The sequence below is a fragment of the Pinus tabuliformis genome, chromosome 5_2 (genome assembly GCF_031772625.1).
Source record: "Pinus tabuliformis cultivar Carrire ecotype Pingquan chromosome 5_2, CPIR1, whole genome shotgun sequence".
In the NCBI taxonomy this organism is placed as follows: Eukaryota; Viridiplantae; Streptophyta; class Pinopsida; order Pinales; family Pinaceae; genus Pinus; species Pinus tabuliformis.
In genome coordinates this window covers 977,187,714-977,204,990 of record NC_142306.1, presented here as the reverse complement: position 1 = coordinate 977,204,990, position 17,277 = coordinate 977,187,714, and the positions used below count along the sequence as shown (strand labels likewise).

General features: G+C 37.9%; 1 pseudogene; it reads left to right on the top strand.

The window, feature by feature from the left end:
• Positions 1-293: 293 nt before the first annotated feature.
• LOC149162549 (18.1 kDa class I heat shock protein pseudogene) lies at positions 294-1,183 on the top strand (annotated as a pseudogene).
• Positions 1,184-17,277: the final 16,094 nt, after the last annotated feature.

The window sequence follows — 17,277 nt, the reverse complement described above, 5'->3', positions numbered from 1 at the left end:
CGCCCCGCCCGAGGGGGGGAGCGTCGATTCCGGGAATCGACGCTCCGCCTGTCGTATACCTATTGTAAGCATTATTTTAATTTAATGAATACCTATTGTAAGCATTATTTTAATTTAATGATAAGACCACTTCGCCTGCGGATCAGTAGCTAAAGAGCTATCCCCTCTGCAATGCGACTTACATTACCATTCAAGATTAGAGTGTAGTTCTTAACTTATTTTGAATTGACATTTTGTCAAATTGTGAAATGGATAAATTCTTTATCGCAATAAGAATGATTTACATGGAACTGTCATCTTAAAATGCGTTACCAAAGCAGAACATACCAGAAGAGGATACCAAAGCAGAACATACCGGAAGAGGACAGAAATTTCGAGAGGTTTCTTGAGAGAAGTTTCTTGCATATTTGCGTATATAAATATGAGCAGATCCCCAAGCCTCTCAAATCAATTCAGTGACATCAATTTGGAAAGTGTGGAATTGTTCAGAGTGTAAACTCTTCGTGGGAGCTTTACGCAGAGGCGTTTGCGGTTGTTTTTTTATTTTTTAAGGATGAAGAAGGCGCTTGTTTTGTTCTTATTATTTGCAGTAACAACAGTATGTTTGTTCGCCCCAACGTTTGCTCTGATGCCTTTTGCAGGTGGTCGTTACGGCGATGTTTGGGACGCTATGGTGGATCCCTTCAAAGTTCTGGACTCCATTCCCAAAGACATTGAGGCTGTTGCCCTCACACGGGTCGACTGGAAAGAAACCACTGACGCCCACGTCTTCACCGTTGATGTACCAGGGATGAGGAAGGATGAAATCAAGATCGAAGTAGAGGACAACAGGGTTCTGAGAATCAGCGGCGGAAGGAGGCAGAGGAGGAGGGAGATAAATGGCACAGAGTGGAGCGTTCCAGCGGCAAATTCTGGAGGCAATTCAGGCTTCCAGAGAATGTGAATATGGATGCCATCAGAGCCGGCTTGGATAACGGCGTGTTGACGGTGGCCGTGCCGAAGATCAGTGATTTCAAAAGCAAGAACGCCAAGGTTATTGATATCATTGAAAATTCTGAGCAGCCGATTGAAGGCAAGGTTGCGCTGTAGTATTAGGAATAGTTATGATAAAATTAGGTAGCGGCCAAATAGGCTTTCAACTATGTACGATTGAGCTGTATCGAATCTCTTGAAGCATAATACATTTGTGTGATCATGATGTAAAAAAAAAATAAGAATGATTTACATATATTTATGATGAGGCTTTTTTATTTTATAATTAAAAATTGGTTTATAGTTTAAAAAGTATGAAAAACAATAATAATAAATTTGTTTTAGGGTGTTAATGGGTGATTTTAGTAATTTAGATATTTTAGGACTATGGCTACTACAAGTCTCAAATGTGTTGATCATTTTAGGACTATGGCTGCTGGTTAGATTGTCTTCCATCACGTTCAATTTTAAGTGGCTTCATTTGTATTTTTCCAGCACCATATATGTGAGGTGGCTAACTATTTGTCACAACTCTCACATGCTTATATTTACTCAGTGGAAGGACAATGGGTTTGCTGCTACTTATCTACTTAATGATGACCATGTGAGTGATATGAGATCAGGATTCACGTTTTTGGCCTATAATAGGTTGTCATTAGATTCTATCTTTGTCATGGTCGCTCAGTCCAGCCACATGCAGTAACACTCAACACGTAACACAACAATGGGTATATATGTGAGGTGGCTAACTATTTGTCACAACTCTCACATGCTTATATATAATTAAAAAGAAATAATAATAATCTAAGTAATATAATTTTATATAATATAAAAAATGAGTATAAATTTATTTTGATTTCAAGTTTATTCACCTGGACGATTAAACTCTGTAACATATGTAGAAATAAAAATGATCTCTTTCTAAATGAATTAAAAACTAATTTGCTTCCTTTATCTAGTATAGACAACATAGAAGACCGCTATCATAATTTTACTACAACCCTCGCATATTCTATTAACAAGTTCTCAATTGAAGTTTCAAATAATAAAAGAAATAGCAAAACCAATCCATGGTATGACAAAGAGTGTAAAAGTGCGAGGAGAGCAATTAAGGAAGCTGTTGATGAATCTCTTAAAATGGACAAGATAAAAATATATAAAGCCCTAACTAAAAGGAAAAAGAGGCAATACATTCGTCAAAGACAAGGGAATCTCTTACACCTCTCTAAGCTAGCTCCTAAGAAATTTTGGAGGCAAATTCTGACTAGGAAGACTAAAGAGGTGTCTCACCTCCATTCTTGGAATAAGAAGAAGGATTCAGGGGAAGTTGCTAGGGGGATGCATGAGAGAATTCAAATAGGAGGATTCTCATAGATATGATTGCGCTTAGTTAAAAAATAATCGTGCATATTCATTGAACCCTTATGCTTTGGAACAATACAAATATTAGGATTGGATAAGTTCTTTAGTGATGCATACGCCCTTTGGTTGGAAGTCCTCACATGTATAGTGTATTTCAAGACCATATTACACTTCATGGACTCTTAAAGACTATTGTAATATATTGTATTTTATTATATGATACTGTGAAGGATGCCTCTTAGGTCAGCAATGGTCCAAGTAGCATGTTTTTGAAAAATTAATTGTATATATTAACTTTGTTATTTATTATGTGAATGTTTGAGCAACGATATCTATATTTGGTCGAGCTCTATTATTTTGCCTGTACTCCAATTATATATAGTTAGCATTATAGTTTTGATGAAAACTTTAAGGTGACGTTAGGTTGCCTTCGCATCCCCGACTACAGGTTTCGAGGGTGGACGTCAGCTTGTATGTGCGATACAATGGACAGAGAGACAGTACGCGACAGAGAGACTCGGCAAAGTGAAAAGACGCAGACATTCTCCATTGATGGGCACCTTGGGTTTTACCAATTCCACGCATCAAATGACGATCCACATTACCAATTCCACGCAGCGGCACCCCCGGGCCGCCCCGCCCCGGCGGACCGGCGGCGGGTCGATTCCAGTATCAACACTTACGTTCTGAAGCTATATTTTGCAGGAAAATTTCGTAGAAAATTTCGTAGTCACTGCCATTTTTAAAACAGCCGCAAAATTGACACCTAAAAAAATAAATCATTATTCCAGTATCAACACTTTCGTTCTGAAGCTATATTTTGCAGGAAAATTTCGTAGAAAATTTCGTAGTCACTGCCATTTTTAAAACAGCCGCAAAATTGACACCTAAAAAAAAAAACATCGTTCCAGTATACACACTTTTTGTTTTGAGCACTGTTTTTGTGGTTTTTTTGGGGTTTTTGGGCCAGAGTTCCCGTTTTGAGTTTATAGTTCCCGTTTCAAAGTTTACATTGTTCCCCCCTTGAGTGAACATTGTCCTCGGTGTTCAATGACACTTATAAACTAGAAAAACACATGCTTCCCATGGAGCTTTATAATACAACTCGATGCAACATTTACATCATATCATATTGTTGAAGAGATAACCAACATATCATGAACACGATACCGTTTATTGGAGCTTTATAACATAGCTCGATGCAGTATTTACATACATATGCATATATAGACATAACCAAAATATAATATCAAAACATATATCAAAATATATCCGCTCAACCGACAAATAGAAAAGGATACATAGCCCACATCTAATCAACCATCTCCCATGTAGCTTCACCAGGCCCAAAGTGCTTCCACTGCACTTTAACTTTCTCGATTGCTCGATTTCAAAGCATGAGTATCTTTCACTACAAAACACATTGTGGTTCTGGCTAGAATTCTCCTTCTAGATCCACATACAACACAGACCATTCAATCACATGATCATCATCTTTCACATACTTCTTAAGCAATGACACATGGAAAACATCATGGACTTTCACTGTCGGAGGCAGTGCAAGTTAGTAGGCCATTGGTCCAATCCTCTCAAGTATCTCGAAAGGCCCACAATATCGAGGTTCCAACTTGGCACATGATCCAATCCTCAAGGAGCTTCTTTTGAGCTTGATGTGCAAGTACACATGTTCCCCAACCTAAAACTCCTTAAATACCCTGTGTTGATTTGTGTAACTCTTTTTCCTATCTTGTGTTACCTTTAGATTCTTCTTGATAACCTGCATTTCTTTTTCTATCTCTGCCAACATCTTCAGTCCAATCAATACCATGTTCATTGGATCACTCTAGTTGATGGAAGTATTAAAAATTTGCCCATAAGGTGCCCCAAATGGAATCATCTTCAAAGATTCCTGATAATCATTATTGTACGTAAACTCCACTAGTGGAAGATACTCCTCCCACCTCCTCTGCTGGTGCATAACATACATCCTCAACATGTCCTCAAGAATCATGCTGACCCTCTCTGCCTGTGGATGTTAAGTTCTATTGAAGGCCAATTATGTCCCCAAACTTGCAAACAACTCTTTTCAAAACCTGGAAGTGAATTTGGCATTTCTATCTAACACAATGTTCCTAGGAATACCATGTAACCTTACTATCTCTCTAATGAAGATCTGGGATACCTCACTAGCAAAATTCGTTGACTTCACTGGAATGAAGTGAGCTACCTTAGTCAACCTGTCAAGCACAACCATAATAGAATCATGTTGTCTAGATGTCCTCGACAAACCTGTAATGAATTCCATGTAAATGACCTCCCATTTCCACTCTAGAATCATAATTGAGATCAATAAACCACTTGGATGCTTACAATATGATTTTACTTGTTGAAAATCCAAACATCTCACAACAAACTCAACTACTCCCTTCTTCAAATTTGGTCAATGGTAGAACTTATTAACCATTGTCAATGTCTTATGATATCCCAAGTGACCTGAATAAGACTTAACATGAAATTCCCGCAAGATAAGCTTCTTGATCTCACTGTTGTCTGACATATAGATCCTGTCCCTAAATCTGACCAAGCCATATGTCATGAGATGATAACCCACATCATGTTCACCTATACCCTGTTGTTGTAACCTGTGCTTAAGTTGTTGGTACCTGTCATCCTACTGTCCTGCTTGTAAGATCCACTCTTGCAAGTCTGTCTCATATGAACTCATAGTTTCAATTTGATTTACCTACACTCTTATGCTAAGAGCATCTGCAACCCTATTCTATTTACCCTTATTGTACATGATCTCAAAGTTAACTCTTTGAGTGTGGCTAACCACCTAGGTTTTCTGACATTCAAATTATGTTTGTCAAACAAGTACCTCAACTCACTGTGATCACTAATCAAGATGAACCTCCTGCCAGTGAGATAATGTCTCCACATCTTCAATGCATGAATGATATTTTCCAACTCAATATCGTGTGTCACGTAGTTCTACTCGTGCTCATTCAGTTTCCTTGACTCATAGCATACTACTTGTCCTTCCTTCATCAAGACTCCACTAAGTCTTCTCTTACAAGCATCTATACATACCAAAAACTCTTTTCCTAGATATGTAATCTTCAAGACCATAGAATTTGTAAGCAACTGCTTCAACTACTCAAAACGAGCTACACATTCATCTTTACATTCAAATTTCTTCCTTTTTTCTGCAAAGATGTAATAGGATAGGAAAACTATGAGAAGTTCTCGATGAACCTCCTATAGTAACATGCAAGTCCTATAAATGATATGACTTCATCCAAATTCCTAGGAGTTGCCCATTCCATGATAATTCTGATATTTTTCAGGTCCACAACTATACCTTCCCTGGGAACCACATGTCCTAAGTAATGAAATTATGCCTGAAAGAAACTACACTTAATAAGATTGGCATACAACTAATTCTCTCTTAGCAATTTTAACATTGTTTCTAGATATTCTGCATGCTCTTCCTCATTCTTAGAATATATCAATATATCATCATTGAATATTATCATAAACTTTTCTAAATAAGGACGCAACACACTATTCATCGAACACATGAAAGTAGTTGGAGCAATAGTTAAACAAAAAGGAACCACACCAAAATCATAATGCCTATACCTGGCCTAGAAAGCAGTCTTGTAGATCTCCTCTTATTTGATGCATACCCGATGATATCCTAATCTCAAATCAATCTTCAAGAACATTGTGTATCACTTCAATTGATCAAACAAATAATCATTCTGCAACAAAGGATACATGTTCTTTATCGTCACCTTGTTCAAATTACTGTAATAAATACACAACCTGAGAGTACCATCCTTCTTGTTCACAAACAACACTGGTGCACCCCAAGGCGACACACTTGGCCTAATGTATCCCTTGTCAAGCATTTCGTTCAACTGCAAGTTCAGTTCCACTAACTCTGGGGTGCTCATCCTGTAAGGTGCCTTCGATTTTAGTGTTTCCCCCGACATCAACTCAATAGAAAAGTCCACTTCCCTATGAGGTGGTAACTTTGAAATCTCCTCTGGAAATATATCCTGAAACTGCTGCAAAACCGGGTACCTCTTCAATACTTTTGCATCCTCAACAACCTTACCTTTATCACTAGAAATATGAACTAAATGTTATACACATCCTTTCTTGCTATTGTGATTTTCCTGCATAACTGTAACCATTCTCACTGATGTAGGCTTATTTTTACCTTATAATATTCTCTTCTCTCTTTCATCATCTAAGCACTCAATAGCCTTATCATAGAAATCTACCTTAGTCTTGTGAATGTACAACCTATCCATACCCAGAAACATAATGAATGATCTCAATAGAAGCACATTTATATGCACTGATGTAGACATACCGTTCAACTCAAATGCATAAGATATTACCCAATAATGAACTCTTTTCTTCGTGCCTGTAGCCAACTGCGCTAACCAAAACTATGAATGTACTTATTTATTCAACCCACACTTATCCACCAAGTCAAGACTGATATAAATATAGTTGGATCCATGGTCAATCAAAATAGAAACAACTTGATCACAAAGCTTACATTCCCTCTCAATAATTGATGCATGATATTTAACCTACGTACTATCCAATGCTGCATAAATTTAATTTATACTCTATCCAACATCCCCAATTGTTTATGCCTCCAGAGCATAGTAGATGTATGGTATGCCACCCTGATGATGTGGAAATTCTCTCTGATGATGATCCTTGCCATAAGTCCAACACTGTAAAGATTTCCTGTCATCACCCTTGTTATGCTCCTCAAACTGAAATCCCTGTCTTTTGTTAACTGCATTGAATTTATTGTACGGTGTTGCATTCTCCTTGTCATCTGTATCCTGTGGTTTTCTTCTCTTCTTAACCCACTTTCCTTTTTTCTTCTTGTTACCTTTCCAATCCTTCTTAGACTCAAACTCGTGCTTTGATTGCTCATAATAATGCTTCAAATTTCTGATGGCTTCCTCCAACGACCTAAGCTCATCAAACTCAATTATGTCTTTGAATGATATCGAAAAACAGTTGATGAATCTATGAATATTTGTTTTCTCCTCCTTAACATATGGAACATATCTCAAAAACTCCAATAGTCTGTTGGTATACTCCTCATCGGTCATATATCCCATCTTCAACTCATAGAACTGCTTTTCCTTGTCATCATATTACCTTTTAGATAGATACTTCTTCCTGAAAAGTATCTCAAACTCACTCCAAGTCAACTCCTCTTATCAAACACCTCTGAAATTCTTGGCATATTCCCACCAAATTTCATCTTTTCCTTTAAGGCTGAAAGTAACTATACTAGCACTAATATTTTTCTGCATCTTGTGACTTTTTCATTTCTCCATCAAATGTAGGAGGATTTTCTTTCTTGAATTCCTATGGAAAGTACTACTTTTCACTCCTCCTATACATATGGTGTTGGTGATGATGATGTTGTCTCCCAGAACCAGAACTAGAATAGAACCCACGGTCATTACCCCTCCTATCAGGAGTTTCCATGAACCTACTATTTCTAACTATGTCATCCCTGTCAAACATGTATCCTGATTGAGACCTATTTCCATATGCCCCATTGGTAATTTCCTCCTATCCATGACTGATCCTAAGCATTCCATGTCTCTAAAAATATGATAGACTCTAAATGATAACTGCATTGACCTCTTATTTCTTTTCATGTGCTCTGGAAAATCTTTCCTGTGATTGAATGATCATGTCATTATCTACATTACAACTTTTGATTTTTTCCTTTAAACTTTTCAATGTATCTGCTATGTTAGGGGAGTACTCATCACCATGTTGTTCATCTGATCTGTAGGGCGAATTACGTGAACTTTAGTCCACCATTTTTCTTGTTATCTTTGATCCTATTTTTCCTGCAAACATACCATGCCAAATAAACCAAATATAAACATAATAAACATATCTATGTGCATTTCTAGGGTGGCTATCTCATCTGCAAAATCAATACAGATTAGCACAACATATGTATATATAATGAAATCAACATATCAATCATCTCAAAATCAACATCATCAACCTCTACATGATGAAACTATTGCAACAATTATTATCACAATGCATGCATAGAAACACATAGACAATTGACATGCATGTACGAGAAACACATTATGCCCATCCAGTCCAAGTGCTTGAACCTAGGAGCTTTGATACCAATCTGTAACCACCCCTCCCATATTTACCCAATTTCACCAACCTGTCAAGGTAAACATGGGACAAGGAGTTACTATGACATGACCCGACCTCCTAGCTCCAGTTAAGGAAGTAGGGCCTACAACTGACTGCCGATTGACAACTCACAACATTCTTCAGGACTGCAGGGACACTGAGGGGCCAAAGGACCACCCCTGGTGACCAAACCTTGAGTTGTGGCTCCTTTTCACACAACTTAACCCCCAATCACATGCATGACAAGGTCTCTATGCAGTTGAAGGCCTCCAACCATACTCACAAGCCTTCGCGAGTGTGGTTGTGACCCAAATTGTCCAGTTCTGAGCAGGCGGTCCTAGGATTAGTTTCACCTTTTAAGGCGTGCCTCCAGCCCACTACCTAGAATTGCTTGAAAATTTCTAGAATCATATTTAGCATGGAAACAAAGCTAAACATTCAATAACAACTCAAAACTTGGCCTAGAATGCCTAAAACATAACAAAAATTTCATCAAACACATGGCAAACATGTAAGATACAGGTCATGAATGCATATTTGATCATAAAAGCCAGAGAATCACCGAGAAGGCTCTATGCCCTCTCCACATAACTGTAACAACACTTATTATTCCATGCATTCATCATCTAATCAATAGCTAAACAATTCATGACAAGAGCCATATAAGATACACATCATATAAGCAAAATATAAACAGAAAGTAACCAACTTATAAACCATGTAAACTTGGCCATAATATCGCCAGAATAATCACTACAAATATACATGAATCGCAATAGATAAATAACTTATTAACATATGAAAATACCAACCAAATCAGGGACTTCCACATACCACCTGACCATAGATTGGGTTGAACTAAATCTCTCTTTCAACCAATCATCCCCATGCCATATTCTAAGCATGAATGTGAGATCTCATGGAATAAACCAAACAAAACCAAACCAGGGATTCCATTGGCCAAACCACCTCACGCTCAACTAGTGATTCCACCTCACAACCAGACATCAGTAAAACCAACTAGATCGGCCTCTACCTAAGTTGTACATGGATCCAAGAACTAGTAACTCAACCCACATTGTTCCAGGGCTTCAGAGCATTTGTCTAACCCGACTCCAGGGACTAGTAACTCAACCTAAGTTTTTCCAGGGCTTCTAGAGCATTTGTTTCAATCGACAACCATAAGGAATTATGAGCACCAATCATAAATAATCAAGTGGAAAAGAACCCATAACACCATGGTTATCTAGGAAATGGCAAGGTAAGGCAAAAACCACTATCAATCCAAGAAATCCTCCATGCCAATGACAAAACATAACCAGATAATCACATTCATATACCATGAATCCATAAATCAGAAAGGAAATCACACATGCAACCTATTACCTGCAAAGCAATCCAGTTTTAGGACACCTATTTCCTTGCGCTTTCCTGCTTTCCTTTGCCTTCTTTCTCCAACCCAAGTGAAAACTAGAGTTCTACATGCATGCTCCAAGAAAACTTTAAGTGTGCAAGAGTAAGAGAGAATGAGAGTATAGAAAAGAGCTCCAACACTAAACTGACAAAAAGCTAGCAATCGATCCTCATAAGCTTTTTTATCAATGAGGCCTCTATTTTGTTCATTTTCCTTCAATTTTCTCGTCATGAAAATTTGTGACCTTTCACCTTCCTTTTCTTCTATTTTCCTTTATTTCATAAATAAAATGTCAATTAATGCCACTTTGTCTTTTCCAATGCCTTTGCCAATTTTCCATAGCCATTAATTAATCACAGGTGATCCCCATCATTATGTTTTTCCCAACATTCATCTTGGAATACATGCCCCATGACCTTGATTTTATTTATTTTTTTATTTACATAGGAAATCAACTAGGGGTTGTTACAATTTTTAACCATGGATATTCACTCCCACTTTACCATGGATATTATTAACTTGTAAATAAGCTTTCTTACAATAGCATGGACCAATAGCATGGCTCATCAATACCACATGCTCAAAAACCATCTCTCATTTCACTATATATATATATATCTATCTATATATATCTATATATATATATATATATATATATATATATATATATATATATATATATATAGATATATATATATATATATATAATTGTGTTATCTAAACATTTTGACTCAATTAAATTGCATACAAGTAAAAATTAAATTAATAAAATTATTAATTATAATTATTAATTATTGATAATATTTAAACCAACTTAGATCCATCTTAACTCCGAAATTGTCAAGCTCCGAGAGGGATCAAATTTCTTGAGGTACGAACCTTTCCTCAAGTTTTGCACTAAAAAAAAGGTTTGCACCTCAAGATATTTAATCCCTCTTAGTGCTTGATAGATCTAGAGTTAAGATGGATCTAAGATGGTTATAATTATTATATTATCTCACTAACTATGTCCTCATTTGGGTTGTGATAGTTTAAGAACAAAATGTGGGGATGTATTATATCTCATCTTAAGCATTAATCCATAGTCATGAAGTGGACTTGCATTAGAGACAATCAAAATGTTGATTCACATTGGAGGGTTAAATATGATTCAAAATAACTAAGAAGTAATAAGCTTGTGGTACCCTCACACACTTGACAATTTACATGGGAACATGATTATTAATCGCTTCAAATGTTGAGTTTTATTTGCCGGTGGGATAATGGATTTCACTACAAGTTTGAAGTTTGGGGCTTCGGTGGTTTCTAGGCTTGTGGTTTTTGGTTCTGTTCCATCTTGGTCTGATTTGGGGTTCTAAATTGGATTATGGTTCTCTTGGATCACCCTTATGAAACATTAGCCCTTGTTTTTTTTTGCATGGCTTGAGTTTTATTGGCTCTGGTTTGCATGGCCTTAGAGTCTCGACTTTTGGGTCTGGTTCACGTGGCTCAACTTTCCATTGGAATAATTTCTTTAACTCAAGTCTCTAGGGAATCCATTCCAATATAACTATTAATGCAGTATAACCCATCATGTTACTAGTGAGGATTTGAAACCTTAACATAACAACCATTCCACCTGTTATCACCCCAAGAAACTCTCCTAGGTTGTATATCAGAGATGCTCAAGAACATTATAAACTCAACAAAAATGTTGGGAAATGGTGGATGAATGAAAGAAATGCTGCACATTCAAGCCAGATAACCACTTCTACTATGCTTAACCCCAGACATGGGTGAACACCCCCAAACTACAAGGCTTTAGACCACCAATTACTCACAGTTTTTAAAGACAATGTGATGATTGAGAATACTAATCACACCAGTAGATGCACAAGACCCTGTGATGGCCAGCTGCAACTAGTTAAGAGGTCTGTAATTCTATTTCCTAATGCACAGATAGGATGATAGCTCTCTGGCATTAAAAAAACAGAAACGTGCATACAAATTCAATGATACATGCTAAATTCAAACACAAAGATGACAACCCCTCTAATGCTAAACATCAACAACACATGAATAAATACATGACAGGCACAACCTAGAACATAGAAGAAGTGAAAAATGAGCAATTGATAGCAAAAGAAGCCTGCATTAGTTGGAAATGAAGACCAGAAGCTGCAGGTCTCACAGTAGTTACAGTCTCCAGAAGTTGAAGCTTACAACATAATAACACTCATCAACCTATTACATTGTGTTTCTGGGTATATATAGAATCTGTTTACAAAAATTGCTCTGCTGCTAAGCGTGGAGGGGTCATAATGGACCACCAACCACATTTACATTCAGATATGGGTCACTGATACAATTTTGACTGCTTTAATGGACAAAATGACCTTTCTGCTGCTCTGTTGTACTCCACGAACAGGTGAAAAGCCATGTTTATCTGCTCAAGGTTGTCCTTCTCGTCCTTGGAGGTACACTGTGTTGAATGCGGTAGCTGAGGGTTTTATGTGAAGAGTACCACCTTATCTCTTCCTTCTTCATGCACAGGACAGGCTCAAAACATGGAAAATGCATGAAAACAGACGATGGACTACAAATGAATATTGACCGTTGGATCTGGCAGATTGACAGCTGAGATTAGATCTGAGAGGGCTATCGGGAGGCATGTGAATAGATGAACGATGGCCGTTGGATCACGGCGGGAATGATCCAACGGCTGATGGGAGGCGAAGATGAACACAAGTTAACGGACGGGGAGCCGGGTACGGTGGCGGGAAGCGATTTCCCCGCACCGCTTATGGGAAAAGGTGGTAATAGTACAGGGCAGGCGCGATACAATTAGATTGTGACACGTGGCTGGAGGAACGGCGGGGAAAACCACTTTCCCGCAGGTTAACGGACATGCGGTTTCGCAAAGCGGGGGCTGCGTACGTCGTTAGATCAACAAGCGGAGGATCGGACAGTCGAGATTTAAAACATGTACTTTGGTTGATGTGACAGGTGAGGGCGGTACATGCGCGTGGTTATATGATTTGGCAAAGGCACATGGTTATATGTGTTAAAGCCTTAGTGCCTGGGGCTAAACAAAAATGAATTTATTCGGGGTTTTAAACGGGTTATGAGGGTTTTATAAGGTTTATAAACATAAAGAAGCCCGGGAGCTAGGTAAGCAAGGGTTTTATGCCAAAAATGGGTGTAAAACAGGGTTTTTTGGGAAGAAAACAGAGATAAAGGGTTTAAAAGAGAGTATGGAGAATGAAGGGGAGGATAAAATAAAACTGCTGCCAGCCTTGTGCAACCAAACTAGCACTGCTCAACACCTATTTTGATCCATCAAGTATCAAAGAACCTAGCAGAGCTAATACTGGCTCCTTCTGGGGATGAGGTCCTCCCTGCGAGGTCTCAAGAACCTGCAGATCATTGCCTTTCTAGCTGAAAGCAAATTAGTCAAAATTTCTAGTGTTCCATTGGGCATGGAGTCTATTGCACCTATACTAAAACTTGATAAAAACACAATATTTACAATCCTTAAGGCCAAAGACCGTAAACAACATAAACTTTCAAAAACCACCCATTAACTGGGCCATCAAAAACTGCTTCTCCCCCCATACTTTTCAGTATGAAGGTGTTGTTCCCTTGAACCTGTGAAATGATGAAAGGCCCTATCCAGAAAGCATCAAATTTCCAATGGTTTCCTTTCTTTTCCTTTAGTGCATCCCATTTAAAAACCAAGTCTCCAACCTGAAAATGATTTGTTTTTACCTTCTTGTCAAAGGCTTCCTTAATCCTTTTCTGATGTGCTGCAGCCTTTTCAACCAGCTGTTCTCTAATCTAATGCAACTCTGCCAAATCAGTGATCCTATTTGCCATGCATTCTTCTTCATCCTGCTCTTCTTGAAGGAATATTGTCACAGGGAGAATTAATTGAATTGGGAATACAACATCAATGCCATATACCAGCTTGAAAGGAGAATTGCCTGTGGATTTTTTAATGGTCACTCTGTCAGCCCGCAGTGCATACTTGAGCTTTGAATCCCAATTCTTTTTGTTTTCCTCTAACAATTTCTTAATTATTCTTCTCAGGATTTTATTAGAGGATTATGCTAGACCATTTCCTTGTGGATAATATGAGGTGGAATGAACAAGTTTGATACCCATTGAATCACACATTTCTACCAGTTCTTTTGCCCTGAAAGCTGCTGCATTGTCTATGATCAATTTATGTGGACAACCAAATCTACTGAAGATAGTTTCTATCAAAAACTTCATGACCACATTATGATCAGCCTTCCTAGTAGGGACTGCTTCAATCCACTTGGTAAAATAGTCAGTGGCCACTAATATCCACCTGTGCTGGCCACTGGAATGTGGATTGATTTCTCCAATAAAATCCAAGCCCCACTGCTGAAAAGGTCCTTTTGCAATTATTGGTTTTAGGGGCAAGGATTTCAATTGTTGTTTTCCTTCAAATCTTTGGCACCTGTCACAAGATTTAACAAAAGAAAACACATCAGAAAATAAAGTGGGCCAATAGTACCCAGCTCTGAGAATTTTATGGGCTGTAGTTTTCCAATAATGGTGCCCTCCACACATGCTGTTATGAAACTGCTGCATAACTTCTTTTGATTGTTCTTTGTCCAGACACCTTAAAAATATTCCAGATGGATCCCTCCAGTAGAGCAGATTTTCATTGATGCAATATTTAGCTGCTCTAAGTTTTAAAGTTCTAGCTTGACTTTGAGTAAATCCTGAAGGGATTTCTAGCTTCAGCAAAAAATTAATTATTTCAGCATACCAATTACATGAAGCTAGACTCTCGGCCACTGACTGCTTCCTCATTGTTTCAGCTGTTCTTTCTTCTTCATCTGTCTGACCGTTTTCTGCAATTGTGTACAGGAAATCAACATCTAAAGACCTGCAATTTTCTTCAGCCAATAACTTGGCAAGCCCCTGTCCTCTGACAAGATTTGTGGGCTTCAGCTCTATATTAAATTCTATCATTTTTGCAATCCATTTTGCCCTTCTTCCATCAGCATCAGGTTGTGTTAGGACATATTTTATTGCAGCAGAGGGTTCATATGCAATTATTTTTGAATGCAAGATATAAACTCTAAAAGCCTTCAAGGATTTGATGAGAGCATATGCTTGTTTCTCAATAATATCATACCTTAGTTCAACATCCCTCAAATTCTTGCTGAAAAATGCTACTGGATGTTCTGAACCTTCTTCATCTGCCTGCAAGAAAACAACTGCAATGGTGTCTTCAGAGACAAAAGAAAATATATGGAACTCCTTGCTGTAATCTGGACTTATTAATGTGGGAGCCTCCATAATGGCTTTTTTGATGGAATCAAATGATTTTCTTGCTGTGTGAGTCCATTTGATTTCTGCCCCTTTTCTCAACATGGAGGTAATATGCTTCACTAGTTCAGCAAAATTTGGGATAAACCTCCTTACAAAATTTATTTTGCCCAAAAAGGATTGGATATCTTTCTTTTATCTTGGGGCAGACAAAGTTTGTATGGCTTTTACTCTTTCTGGGTCAATCTGAACACCTGCAGCAGACACAATATGTCCTAACAACTTGCCTTCATTTAAAGCAAATTGAGATTTTTTGGGATTGACTGAAATTCCAAACCTCCTTCACTTCAGAAACACTTTTTTCCAATGCTGCAAATGATTTTGATGGCTGCTGGAGTAAACAGTTATGTCATCAAGGTAGATAAGGACAAATTTGTCCTTCTCTCCCACAAATACTATATCCATAGCTCTCTGAAAGGTTGTCCCAACATTCATTAATCCAAATGGCATTTTGGCATCCATAAAAGTGCCCCAAGGAGTGGTAAATGCAGTGTTTTCTTGATCATCTGGATGCACAACAATCTGATTAAAGCTTGAAAAACCATCCAAGAAAGACATTACTTTAGCTCTTGAGACTTTTTGCAGCAAATGTTCCATCTTTGGTAAAGGATAGTTGTCTTTCTTGGAACATTTGTTTAAATTTCTGAAATCAACACATAGTCTAATTTCTCCACTCTTCTTCCTCGCTACTACCAAATTTGCTACCCATTTTGAATACCTGAGAGAGGCTATGATCTTGGCAGCCAACAATTTTTTAATTTCTTTTTCAATTAGAGGAAGAAGCATAGGATTTATTGGTCTCAGCTTCTGTTTGAAAGGAATAGTGTCTTTCTCCAGAGGGATTTTATGCTGAATTATGTTCTTATCATATGTTTTCAGGTCACTATACTCCCAGGCAAACACATCAGCAAATTGCCTCATTAAATTGCAGTATTCAACACTTTGATCAGCAGACAAATGAGCGGACAAATTTACATATTTATGCTGACCTGGACTTCCTGTATCATGCTTACAGACTACAGATTGGTATTCTTTTTGGGAAGCTTTGTAAGGCACATAATTTTGATCAAACAGTCTTTCAAGAGGAATTAAACCCTTAGGAATATGGTTACTAGGAAGCTGGACAATGCTGTCTTTACCAATTTTATTTCTAAGCTGGGGTTGGTGGCTTTCTTCTAAGGCTTCATTTTCTTGGTCAATTTGCATCTCAGAAAACTCATCAATGACTTGAAGGAACCTATTTATCTCATCATCATCATTCAAAACTCTCCACTACTGGACATTATCAGGCAAGGATGGTCTATATTTCATTTGGACTTCATAAACTAGTCTGGGAGGCATGGGAGATATGAATAGACTAGCAGAAACAGCAAGGGAATCAGCAAGCTGATTTTGACCTCTAGGAATGTATGAAATGCAGAAATAATCAAAAGAATCTCTGATTCTCCATACCTCATCTCTGTATGCTCTTAACCTTGGGTGCTTTGATTGAATGTTTTATTAATTCGCTGAATAATCAAATCAGTATCTCCAAACACCTTTAGATTCTTGATTCCTCTGTCTCTTGCCGCATTAAGGCCTAACAACAGAGCTTCATATTCTGCAATGTTGTTTGTGACTTGGAAAATCAGCTTAAAAGAGAGCTGAATGCTTTCTTGTTGTGGAGATACTAGCACCACCCCTGCTCCTGCAGTCTCCCTAGAACATGCTCCATCAAAGAACATCTCCCAAACTTGACTTCCTTGCTCTTCCTCGGCCTAAACTATTGGTTTCCTGATCTGGAATGAGGCCTTCTGAGATTCTTCTATTTGGAGAATACACGCTCAAAAATTAGTGTCCACTGCATAAATGGGATGATTTGTAGGATTCTTCTCATCATTGATGATTTATGCCAACTGTGCTTCTCTATATAACCTCCTGCTTTCTCCTCCAAAAATTGGGATAGTTGCATAAGAAAGATC